Source organism: Corvus cornix, chromosome 4A (genome assembly GCF_000738735.6).
Source record: "Corvus cornix cornix isolate S_Up_H32 chromosome 4A, ASM73873v5, whole genome shotgun sequence".
Lineage (NCBI taxonomy): Eukaryota > Metazoa > Chordata > Aves > Passeriformes > Corvidae > Corvus > Corvus cornix.
Genome location: NC_047058.1, coordinates 16,789,064 through 16,802,029, shown reverse-complemented (window position 1 = coordinate 16,802,029; position 12,966 = coordinate 16,789,064). Strand labels below are relative to the sequence as shown.

The window sequence follows — 12,966 nt, the reverse complement described above, 5'->3', positions numbered from 1 at the left end:
GAATGGGAAGATGTGGCAAGTCATATGATGGAAGTCAGTCATATTTTCAAAGGAGGAATTCGTGGCTTGCAAATCTATTATTCCTTCTTGAGTACGTTAGCCAGCTAATAGTGTACTTGAATTCCCCAATTCCATGGTAACCTAACTCCCAGCCCTTGCTTCTCAATCTATTTGTAAGAAATGCACACAAGCCTCCTTTCATGCATTGATAATGTAGTTTCCTTAAGAGGTTTTGTTTATTTTTTTTTCCCCGCCAAGACTGGGAGGGTGGTTACCATGGAGTTACCTATGGACGGGCGGGCAGACAATCCCATGCCTTTGGAAAAGGGCATGAGGAGTATGGTGACAAGGTTTGCACATCATATATGATGTCTAAAGGTAATTAACAAAAAAGCTAATGAAGCACTGCAGAAAGGTTTCGTGACGTTTAGCGATGACAACATGGCAAGCGGCATTCAAGGAGAAGTGCCACAGGCAGAGGGGCTTGCAGGGCAGGCCAGTGGCGGCCCGAAACTGGCGGCTGCTCGGGGAAGGAGCCCCTGCCGCGGCAGGCGGGCGCCCGGGCAGGCTGGGGGAGGCACCCGGCTGCCGGGAAGGGGCGCGGGAGGTGCGGGGGTTTGCGGTGCCTGCCCGCCGGGCCGCCTCCAACGCCGCGGGGCTGGAGCGAGGACACCCGGCGGGAGACACGGCAGAGATGCTGCGGCTGGGGACGGGGCGCGAGGAGGTGGGCGAGGGGCTCCTCCGATGACCGCTGCCGAAATCCCGGCCCTCCGGTAGCCACCGAGAGCGCCCGTCCGTGCGCACCCCGCAGGGACTCGGGGGCGATGCCCGCCGGTCCCGGGCGGGGCGGGCGGGGGCGGGAGGGCTCCGCAGCCCCCGGCCAGGGGGGGTCCGCCCGCCTCCGCCCGCCCCGCGTCCCGCCCCGCCCCGCCGAGCCGCCGCCCGCCCTCGCCCCGCAGAGCCGCGCACCGCGCTCGCCGCCGCCGCGGGCACGGGAGCAGCGGGCCGGGCCGGGCCGGGCCGGCATGGCGGGGGCGGGCGCTGCGGGGCGGTGGCAGCAGCGGCGGCGGGCCCCGTCCGAGCGCTGAGGGCGGCGGGCCATGGGGGCGGCGGCGGCGGGGGGCTGCGGGAGCCCTGCCCTGCCCGCCCGCCGCGCCGCCCGCCTCACCCGCGGGGCTTCCTGAGGGAGCGGCGGCGGCGGAGCCCAGGTGAGCCCTTGCCGGGGGCGAGCGCTGCCCGCCGCGGTGCCGCGGGCTCGGGGCGGGGACACCCGTCGGTCCTGCGCGCCGCACGGGGAGTTTCGCCGGCTGCCCCGGGATGCTCCGGCGGGACCAAGGGGACTGCGAGAGGCGGGCGCCTGCCGCCCCCTCCCCGGCGCCTCCTCGCGTCCCGGTGCCCGGCCGCTCCGCTTCTCCCGCGGCGTGTTACAAGGGATGCCCAGCTCCCCGGGCGCGGGGTGCCCAGAAAGCCATCGCTGGCGTGGAGGAGCTGGAGCAGAGCTCTGTTTCGTCCTCCGCTGGGAGCTCAGCACGCAGGGTCAGCTGGAGATGTGCCTGTGGCCTTCTGCTGGTGCCGGGGTGGTGATGGGGTACCCCGTTCCTGGCCGTGCCGCTGCCCCGTCTCCCTGTCGCTGTCTCGGTAGCGGTGCATCCGCGGGAGGTACGCGCCGAGATGCACGGGAGGAGGAATCTGGCTGGAGCGGCTCGCGTGATCTGGGTCGGATCGGTGCGGCTGAGCACCGCACGCACTTGAGATGGCTTTCCCAATCGCGGGGCCCTGGGCAGGGCAAGGCTGAGCAGAGAAAGTGGGGCTCGGGGCAGGGAGCTCTGCCACTTCCCCCTCAGGTCACCTTGGCATGCTCCTGGGTGACAATGTTCTTGCTACTAGTCTGGTATCATGGCAGTTGCCATCATGAAGCGTGCCTGATTGAGCTGAAAGAACAGAGACGAAGGCACTTGGCTTCTGGCTTGAGGCTTGTTTGGGTTTGGTTTTTTTCCCTCATTTTCCTATTTTAGAGCAATTTGGATGGGATGAGTTTTCCTCCTTGTCGGCAGCAGTACTGGTAGAGGGACGTGGCTTGCTTTTGAGGAAGTGCAGTTTGAAAACATTCTCACCTTTCTCTTCTCTGATGACAACCAGTGGGCTGTGTGCCACCTTCAGCCTTCCAGTGCCTCAGTTTCCCCATGTCTACAATGGAAAGGTCGACGAGAGAAAAGCTGGTTTGCACCAGGGCGGGCTGGGATGTGTGTTCTGGTGTGTGAGAACCTCTGCTGGCATGAGGTTGCCTGGAGGGCAGAGTGGTTCTGGGTCAAGCCCAAGGGAGGCTGAGCCCATGGCCCCTCTTTGGGAGGAGGAAGGTGCTGAGTGCAGGGGAGGGCTGGCACTGCCTCTGATCTGGGCACAGACCCTGGCAGGGTGCTCCCCAAGTTTAGCAGCCCTCCATACCCATCCGTGAGCTGCTGGCATCCATGTCGTCCTGCAGTGAGGAGTTCATGCTGCACCTGAGCAGCAAGAAAAACAGCATCCTTTTTTTATTTTTCATAACAAGTTGGGGTTTTTTTGGCTCCCACATCCCCTGTGGTCATTTCCTGCCCACAACCAGCAGTGCCCTGTCCCTGTGCCTTAGAGCACCAGCGTGTGGCTGAGCCTGCAGCCTCCTGCTCTCTGGCTGCTCTCTGAGGACCCCCATGATGCTGAACTTTCTCTGGCGTTTGCTGCCATGCTGCTGTCTCCTTCCACTGTGGCTGTCACCTCACAGCCACCAGGACAGCGGGGACCAGCCATTGCTCGTGTGTGTAAACAGCTTCTGGCTGGAGCCGGGCTGTGACAGTGCAGGGCTGTGGAGTGGTGGGGAGCATCGAGGAGTGCCTGGTGCTGAGAGCAGCTGAGCTCCTCAGGCTCTGTGATGCTGCTGCAGGAGCCCGTGGGGGAAATCAGCCCCTTGGGACTCCCTGGCATGGGTTGATACCGTGGCTGCTCTCCTGGTTTGACAGTTCAAGGTGCCAGCTGGCCACTGGATTGGCATGGCAACAGCCACTGTGCTGCAGCTCCACTTGCAAGCCACAACTTCAGCATTGCTGCAAGACCGACCCATGGTGGGGAGGCACAGGGCACTGCTGGTTGGGTGCTCCACCACGGATAGCACTGAGCCACCAGCATCCCACAGCTGGAGCATGTCTGCCCCTTCCCAGGGCTTCAGCACTGCTGGCACCAAGGGCTGTCCCTGCCAGCTGACAAGCTGCTGTGGCTTGTCCTGGTGTGAAGTCCCCAGTCCTGTCCCCGGGGACCAGTGCTGCTGGCTGCCCAGCAGCTCACTCGGCTGCCCAGGAAGCTTGATCAGCTCAAGGGAATTGAGATCACTTGTTGAGGATGGACCCGTGGAGCAGACGCAAACCCACGTCCTCTTTGCACAGGGGCAGGTGTGGGGAGCACAGTGGGGATGCAACTGAAGTGGGCTCAGGCCTGGTGCCTCTCTGTAAGCCAAGGGGTGCAGTGCTGGGGATAAGGCTGGGGAAGGGAAGAGGTGCCACAACATGTATCAGGGTGCACAGGGACCTGTTGGCCTCAATCTTCCTAAGGCAGGAGGGCAGCCACATGCTTACAGTTAGCAGCAGTGAGCCTTGGAGCTCATTTCTGCCTTAGAGCAGGCCGGTTGGAGCTTTGAACTGGAACTGAAAAGCGCAGAGCCCTGTCTAGCACAGGAAAAGTCCTCGAGTGGGAAGAACTCAGGAGAGAAGATGCTGTTTGCACCAGCCACCTTCATGTTCACCACCTGAGCTCCTGGGAGCTGACCTGCAATGCTGGGGCTGAGCAGAGCTCCGGGACTTGCCCGTGGATCTGCAGAGCTGGGATTTTACCTCCAGTCACAGCCCCAGGATAGCAGGAAGATGTTTTTATCGTTTGCTTGGTGGCTGCACCCTGACACTGAAGGACAAATCCTCAAGTCCTCAGCTTTGCCTTAGCACTGGTCCTTCCTCCATCACACTGAAATCAGTAGCGAGCCTCTCTCCTGATTCATACCCATGAGTTCTGTGTCCTTTTCCAGGGAAGCTCCAGCACTCAGGCTCCATGGTTTTGTAGTGAAAAAAAGATAAAGATATCTTTTAGATAAAGATCAAGTTGGGTGCTGCCTTGAGGAGCATCCAGCCTGGCTGGAACAAGGCTGAGATCATGGGCTGAGAACGGGTCCCCACGTCATCACTGGGGCAGCAAGGCTGCTCCCATCTCTCGCACCGTGGGGCAGAAACAGCCCACATCTCCCAGGGCTGAGATGCTTTTCGATGCCATCCTCCTCTCCCAGGACATCCCTGGGTGATGTCTTGGAGCCTGCAAAGGGAAGAGGGTGATGAGCTGATGTAACGGGGCCTTTGGCTCCCTGACAGAGCAGGGCTTGTTTGGGTGTGCTCCTCCCCACTCACAGCACCGATGGGTTGCTCCAGCTTTGAAAGTAGGGGACAGAGACATGGATCCACATCAGCCAGGGAGAAGCACTTTGGAATGTGCGAGGAAAAATGGCACCATCAAGCCATGCAGCTCATCTAAGTGGTGGCTTTGGGGGCTGGAAGCTCCCTCTGGCTTGTTGAAGGACACACCTTTTTCCACTTGATCCACCTAAAACAGAGTTTTTCTTCTTCTGTGGCTCCTTCTGGGGGTGTGTTCATCTCCATGCACCTTGGAGGGCTGGCAATCTCTGATCTGGCTGAATTTTAATCCTTGTAAGGGGTGGCTGTCCCCCACAGGGAAGAGAGGGATGGCTGCTTCACAGCCTTCTCCTGTGAGGCTGAGTGAGCTCTGCTCATCCTCTGCTCTCACCTGTTATGGTGGGACTTGTCTTCCCTGAAAATGGAGAGCCAGGAGAGGGCTGGGGAAGGCCCTATATGTACCTGAGCAGAGACTTCTGCAGCCAGGACAGGGACATGATGGCCAGGAGCCATCTCTGAGGACTTGGCAGTCAAGAAGCTCTTTCATGCCCCTTGAAGTGATGACCAGAACACCATGGCTGGGTGCAGGATGGTTGAGGAGCCTCAAACCTGGCTCAGCCACAGCCAGACTGAGGGAGCGCCATGCCCAGTTTTAATTTCTGCTCTGTACTGCGAGTGCTCACACGCATTCACAGATGGGCCTTTTGTCTCCCAGGAGTGCACAGATCCTGCACTGTGTAAAATTCACTGTGCTTCTGCCATGCCATACCTCCATCCCTGACCCCCCCATCCCTGCCTGCACAGCCTGAGCACGCACACGGATGCCTGGTGACGTTGGGAACGCTTCCGAGCTCCCTCGCCATTCTCCCTCTCTTTTAAATTAAGCAGGAGCTGGGCTCAACAGCCAGTCAATAGCAAGACTTACCTCTTAAATAGCATTATTGATTGCCCAGGAAGCCTGGTTTTGTATCAATAGATACATACACACACACAGGCGAGTCTTGTGCCAGGTGCTGGTGGTGAATGGCACAGAGGAACGTGCAGAGATGGCTTGTTGCAGGTGGGGACACACGTGTGTCTCCATGTGAGGCAGATGCAGCTCTCCACTGGAGAGCAAGGTGAGGCACCCTGGGGTCTTTGATTATGGGCCTTTCACATCTGACCAGCACTACTGTGCTGCCTTGACCACACTTGAACATGTGTCCCTTTCTTCCTAACACGTGACACTGATGCAGGACCTTTGCCAGCTTGCTTTGCCTCTGCGTTTGCTGGGAGGCCTCTGCACTCTGCCTTCGGAGAAGATGTGCAGATGTCTGCCCACAAATTGCGTGGTCTCCTCAAAGGTCACTGACCCTGCAGGGATTCTTCACATGGGAGACTTGGGATAGATGTGCAAAACTCAGTCTGCTGTAGACTGTTTGGAGAGGAGGATGGATGAGACAGGCTGGACCCGTCCTGCCAGGGAGGGCCTTGCCTTGTGTCCTTGTGTCTGGTGGTGCAGGCTGTGAGCTGACACATGTGGGGAGTGTGGTGGGACCTGGCTGAGCTCCAAGCAGGTGGAGCCATGGGAGTGTGGCAGGGAGGACAGCTCACTGCCATGCCTGCTCGGGAAAGGCAAAGTGTGCTGCTGCTCTCGAGCTGTCTCCCTCCAGGTAATGGGCAGTGGGTGCAGGAGAGCTCCCATGGGCTGTGGGGCTTCACTGGCTTCATCCCCTCAGGGCTCAGAGTGGCTCTTGTCCCTCGGAGGTGGCAGGGTGCTTGCAGTAGCCAGGTTGTGGCTCGCTGCTCAAAGCTTGAGTTGCCAAGGCACTGCATGTGCCTCCATAGCGTGGAGCCAGCCCCTCATGTGGGGAGAGACAAGAGAGAGCCAGGGGCTGGAGCTGAGTGTGAACAGAGCTGTGTCCCTCCTTTTGTGCAGCACACTACTCTCCCTGGAGCGGCTCGGTGTGCTGGGAGCCCTGGCTGCTCTGTCCTCCAGGGTCGTGGAGCTCAGCCAAGGTGCAGTGATGCTCGTGAGAGGAATTGCAAAACCTCCTGCCAGGTTTGCTGTAGCAAAGTTTGGGCTGTGGCAGTTTTGCATTGGTGCTGCAGAGCCCCATTGCCCAGCCTTGCCCGTGGCTGCCACAGCAGCCAGCCTTGCTCGCCTGGCCACGTGTGCTAACTCACACTCACTCTGTGACAGAGCACGGCCCCATGTCCCATACCTGGCGTCCAGCCTTGCTTTGGACCGTGCTTCCTGATGCTCTGCTCTCTCCTGGGATTAGCTAAGGCCGAGGAAAGCATCAGCTGCATTGTCACAGGCAGCTGAAACAGCTCAGATGATCCGTGGGGTCGGCTCGCCGAAGCCTGGCAGGCAGGGGCTTGTAAGACCTTTGTGTGTGTCAGTGTTGAGCTGATCAGTGGGCACGGGAAGTTCTTGGGTGTCACTGCTGTGTGTCCATGCATATAAATGTGTGTGTATATGTAGCAGTCTGAGATCTTGCTCCTGTTTGGACCCTCTCAGTGTTTTTCTAGACAATGCCTGCCCGCAGCGAGCGCCGGTTGCTTGATCTTAGCCAGCCAATCTATGCAGGGATCTCGGGAAAGAACAGTTGGGGTTTTATGAAGCTGGCATAATTTACAGCTAAAATAGCACACCAGATATATGTCCAATCTAATCTCCTTTGTAATCTTGTTTTCATTTAAGCCTCCAGGGTGGTGATGGGGGGAGTAAGGCAAGCAAACTGCGAAGGGAGTTTATTACCCGTGCCAGGGAGATTTGCGTGATGCTCTCTACCAAGTGACCTCAATTTGCAGAGGTTAAAGCTGGCTGTGGTGGTCCGTGGCTTGGAGGGGTGTCTCCGGCCTGTGCTGGGGGCACTGAATGCAAATCCTTCTGCAGATGGCTGTGGGTGTGTTCAGGACCATGCACACTGTGAAGCCATCCCAGTGCCTGCTCCCGTGACCAGGCAGGAAGAGCGATGCGATGCATCCGTGTCACCCTGACCAGCTCCACAGGAAAAGGAATGAAATTATCTCTCTGCTGCTGCCTTTGCGGGTTGCATTTCTCTTTAGTTTTCAAACCACATATTGTCCCAGATCTCCTGCCAATAGCAGGGAGCAAACTGATAATGCAGCTGCTATTAATAAAGCAGCATCGTTACATATTCATATCAATCAGACTTCTAATTCCACAATATTTTTTCAAGAAGAAAAGGCAGAGCTTCACTGGGGCAATGGAGGAAGCTGTCAGGTGGGATGGTGTTGGAGATGCCTTTCAGCAGCACTGGCAGAACCTGCTCCCCTCACATTTTTTCTCTTGGGGATTCCTGTACTGAGCTAGCCCTGGGGTTCTCATCCACCTCCCCTTCAGCTTTCCTTCTCCCTGGGAGTGCTGAGCTAAAAGGTGGGATCCCCAAGGCAGTTCCAGAATCCCTGGAGCACTGTCACTGTGGGGAAACATGAGCGGTGCGAGACGGAGAAGCACTGAATTCCGGCGGCTGGATTTGGCAGGAGAGGCTCCATGCTCTTCTCCATTTTATATAGAAATTTTCACATATTATGCAAATTTCAAAGCAAAGTATGGAAAATCTGGGTATAAATCTGGGATGTATGTATGTTTGTACAGCCATTAGAGAGGGAAGTATACCACAGAATCCTGGCCAATGGATAAATAGACTCACACTGCCATTCCTGCAGTAAAATATGCTTTTTGTCATTGCTATAGTATAAAAAAAAGTACAGTCTCCAAAACTGTAGCAGCACTTTATGGTATGCTATAAATTGGAAGAGATACCTGATTATTCGTAGAGTATTATGGAGGTCTCAGTGACTTCACCATTAAGCCCACACCAATACTTTGACCATAAAGCAAAATCCTCTCTCTCACTCCTTTATGATTGAATTCAACATCCAGATTTGGCCAAATAAATCTTGTGAGGCTGAGCACGTTTTTCCATGAATGTTGTTCTGGAAACTCGCCCTTACCCTCGGGCTGGGAACGTTTTGAAGCCTTAGCTGTGGGATCTCCAAGTCCTAAACCAAGCCTCGCAGCCCTCGAGCCTTTCTGAGCTCTCTCATCCCTGGCGCGTGTCAAAGCTGCTCCCAGCTCATCCCTGCTTCCTCTGGCTCCTGGCACATGCCAGGGAAGGGAGCGTGGCTGTTCCACCAGGTTCCGTGGTGGCAGCCCTGCGAAGAGGGCTGGCACTGAGCCCTCCCGGCGGCAGCTGCCGGTCGCTGCAGCAAACAGTTTCCAAGCAACTCAGAGGCTGCCGGTCTGAAAAGACTCCTGCTAGAGGCTTGTAATATTAATGGGAGTTATGGAAAGGAGGAAAGCTAAGAGATGTGGGAAGGGCAGCCGGTGTGGTGTCCCCAATATCCTCCTGCCGTCAGTGATGCTGCGATGGGATGCAGGGCACTGCTGTCCTGCCAGTTCTTCAGCTGGTTGCTGGGGCAGATGTGGAGGAGGCAAAAGGTGCAGTCCCTGTCCCAAAGAGCTTGTGTCTCAAGCCTCCATCCAGCTTTGGCACCTTCTCTGAGCAGATCTGTTCCCCAGCATTGCTCGTCTGTGCCACAGCCTGCGGCGAGTGCTCTGCTCATCTGGCCTGGGGAGATGGGTGGTGTGTGGGCAGCTGAGGGGTTCAGGTGCAGAAAGCTGTGTGGTCATAGGAGGAGGCAAGCAGGATGTCTGCCTTCATCCCCATCAGCAAAAGCATGGAGAGGAGTGCAGGGACAGCTCCCTGCAGCCAGCTGATGTCAGTGGAAGAGGCCATCAGGGCTCCTGCTGAGGTTTCTGGACTCTCAGAAACCTGAGCCCAAGGGAGGAGAGACACCATGGCAGGGCTCATCAGGATTTGAGCTTTGACACCCAGAGCTAAGCCCTTTCCTTGGCAGAGTGAGTGTGTCTGGAGTGTGACAGACAGCTGGGAACAAGTCCACTGTGTCCACGCCGGAGGCTGGACCTCCAGCCACCAGACAGGTCTGCACAGTCCTCCAGAAGCAGTCTCTGGTGTGCAGCCATGCAGTGGCAGCGTGCAGGAGCAGTGTCCTGCTCTCACAGCACCAGCCATGCTGAGTGGATCTGCCACCTGGGTAAGGTTCTGTGTTAAGATAAAGGCTTGGCAACTCCTTGGATTCATCCCTACATTTGGATGCAGGGGTTGTCACAGCAGCAGGGCTGGGACTTTGGGGGGAAGGAAGGTGGTGGAGCAGCCTGTGGGGTGTTGGATGGGAGAGAGGAGAGACCAGGCTGTCCCACGTGGTCACTTGGTCCCCAGCACAGTGTAGCAGTGGAGGCCAGGCTTGTTCCATGCGAAGTGGGTAGAAAGTGAGGTTAGTCCTGTTGGTTGGGCAAGCCCCTTGCCCCTATCAGAGCACGGGATGCTTGATTTTGGGGAGGAGTAGGAGATTAGAGCTGACTGGGAGAAGTCAGGAGTTGTGTTGGTAGCAGGCAGGATTACTGGTGTCACAGGGGAGCTGCGAAGTGCCTGTGCTGTTTGCTGTGGTTCTACAAGCAGGAGGCATCTGGCTTTTCTTACTTTGTCTGTGAATTTAACTTTCTGTCTCTCCTGAAGTAGTGTGAGCTCAGGATGGGAAGGGAGATAAGGAGGAATTGTTTTTTTGCTGAGCAACCGCAAATCCAACACATATATCGTTGTGAGCAATTACTGGCCTTGCAGGAGTGCAGAGGCCATGAACAGCTTTCTGTGGAAGAGAAGAGCTGCCTGGGCAGCCGGGCAGGGGCTTGGGGGTACCTGGGGAGGAGATCCATCTCTCCCTGTACATGGGAATAAACTCCTGGATGTACCATTGGGGCACTTAAATCCAGAGATGGATTTCAAGAGAAAACAGCTGTCATGGTCCAAATGGGTGAAGTCCTGGTCCTCAGGCAGGCATTTCACCCTGGAAATGGAAAACAGGTGACTTGGCAGCTCTTCTGCGTTCTGGTTTGGGCTGAGCTCTCACCTGCTACCAGAGCCCCCAGGATGGCCATCTACACAGGGCACATAACTCCTGGGCAAGTGATGCCACCAGACTGTATCTGATACTGCCTATGTGTGCCAGAGCTGCACAAGGCTGTTTGCAAACAGGCTGAGCTGGGAAGATGCCCAAAGAAGGGCTGTGCCAAGAGGAGGGAGGACAGGGTCATCCTGCAGGACTGGGAGGATGCAGGGTTGCCTTGCAGCACAGGATCCCACGTGCTGGGACAGCCAGGCCGTCAGGAGAAGATGGGCTGTCTGTCTGCTGCAGTCCAGCATCTCCTCTGGTGCTCCAGCAGGGCAAAACATGGGTCCCCACCTGCCCGGGAATACTGGATATAAGTGCTGGGTGTCACCTCCCACCGGTGGGTGACCAGTGGCAGGGTGCTGCCCATGGAGACACTCTCCCTGGGGACTGGCTCCTGCCACAGGCTGCAGGAGGGGCTGCTGGGACAGCACAGCAGTGCCTGTGCTATCATAAATCTGCCTGGCATCAGCGCAGAGAGCATTCCTGCTGACTTACGGCCTCTCTGCTCCACGAGGATAGGAAGCGGCGTCGCACGGCTGGCTCTGCTGGCATTTACTGCGTCACGAGTTCTCCTTCCTCCCCGTGCGACGTCAGTGAGACACGGAGAGCGGCTGCTAAGGGCAGGGATGGTGTGCTGGCAGCTCAGACCCCTGTGAGGGGCAGGTGGCTCCAGCAGCATGGTGAGAAGCAGCTGTTCCCACACCGGGAAGCACTGTGGTTATGGTTATCAGCTGCCACTCTTACCCCCGCCTTGCGCTGAGGAAAAGGTGGAGGCCAGGTGTGAAATGGTGCCACCCCTGCTGTGCTGCCTGATGGCTCTGGTCTCGTGTGTGCTACCCTCCACCCTTCCAAGTCACTGCTTGATCCTGCCAAAGCTGCCTTGCGTGCTGGGGTCCTCTGCCACCACCAAGGATGGCACCACGCTTGTGGCCTGCTCTGCTCTCAGCAGTGGGGCAGCCACGTTCACCCCTGTGGCTCTGGCACCAGCTGTGCAGTCCACTCGAGGCCTTGGGGCTGCAAAACTGACCCATCATGGCAGTGGATAAGGCTGGGAGAAGCCCAGAGCAGCGGAGCACAGCCAGGGCTGTGCAGAGTGGCACCCTGAGCCCTGCTCCTCTCAAGCCAGTGATGCCAGGCCTGGGGAATGCTGTTGTCCCCATCCCAGGGAGGATGTGCTGAGGCAGGACAGTTGCTGCCTGTTGAAATGACACTCAGGGGGTTCCCCTTGAGCCCTACCCTAACCAGCCTTGTGGCTGCTGCTGTCCCAACCCATTCTGAGTGTTCTACAGAGGTTTTTGCCCCCAGTGCCATTCTCTGTTGTTGCCTCTCTCCACACTTCTGCTCCACACAAAGCCAGCTCTGGGAAGCCTGACCTGTCCCACCCCAGTGCAGTGAGTGTGGGGCACTGGGAAGCAGTGGGATACCCTGCTCTGTTCTTTGCAGCACCTCAACCTCTTCTCTGCGCTCTGGGTCACATTGGCCAAGTGCCTTCTGCTTCTGTGCCTCAGTTTCCTCGTTCTTGCAAGGGCAGTGATAGTAATGTTTCTGAAGTGCTTTGGGAGGAAAGGGAAATGCCATGCCCCATCTCTGTCCCTGGTGTGATGGTCACCAGGCTGTGGTGGTCTCCTAAAGCCCCTTTGTCCAGGGAGGTCCCTCTCCTCCTCTCAGCACTTTAAATAGACGTGATGCAGCTCTTGGCTAAACAAATTTTCTCCACAGCTCTTTTCTTTCCTACTCAGAATTCAGGGAACATCATTTTGGTAACCAAGGTATTTGCATAATCAGTATTTTGTGGTAATTGCTCCCTTTCAGAAGAGGTGCTTATCATCCCATCGGGTTTTGAGGAGCTTGTGCTATCTTTGAGGCCAGGCAGGGAGGTGGTTTCCAAAGGGGAATGGCTGGGCTGCTGCCCTGTGGTTTGGGGGATGCCTCCCCCAGGATGAGGAGGATCAGAAGAGCCTTTTGCCTCTGGGCTTCTGCACCATCAGCGATCTGCTGCAAGTCCCTTCCTCCCCCTGTGCCTCAGTTTCCCCTTAGTCCCAAAGTCTCTGAGCTGGGAGGGAGGAGCTGCCTCAGTGCAGTGGGACACAGGGTCTCCATCTCTGCAGGAGCTGCCTTCCCAGGGCTGCTCCTTCTCTCCCTGATTGCATGGCATGGAAAAGCAGCCTTTGGGAATGCTTTGCAGTGCTTTAGCAGCTACCAGCCCGGTAGAGCAGGGTGGGAGGCGTGGGGCTGTCATCCAGCTGCAGGAGATGCCGCTCCGTGGGGAGACCCTGGCTCTGTGCCCCGTGTCACTGTCACTGCAGCTCTCGGGGGGCGAGTGGTAGCCAGTGCCTGGCGTGCCAGCAAGCCACCCTCGCCCGCCCGGCAGCGTGAGTCACTCCCTGAGTGGCAGCTCCCACTCGGCAGCGTTTCCAAGGAACCCAGGAGATGTCTCCCCATGGCAGCGGCTGGAATGGGGACCCCGGGACCCTGACCTCGGGGCTGGGCAGGGTGTGCGGTCCCTCCCTGCCCAGGAGAGCCGGGAAGCAGCCTGCACTGGAACAAAAAGCAGCAAAGC

General features: G+C 57.4%; 1 protein-coding gene across 2 annotated transcripts in view; it reads left to right on the top strand.

The window, feature by feature from the left end:
- The first annotated feature begins 1,134 nt into the window (after window positions 1–1,134).
- Window positions 1,135–12,966, top strand: part of FRMPD3 (FERM and PDZ domain containing 3) — a 57,492-nt gene continuing 45,660 nt past the window's right edge. For both annotated transcript variants that reach the window (XM_039572020.1, XM_039572019.1), the window contains exon 1: window positions 1,135–1,208. The gene's annotated coding sequence lies outside the window, so the exon portion shown is untranslated. The remainder of the gene's footprint in view (window positions 1,209–12,966) is intronic.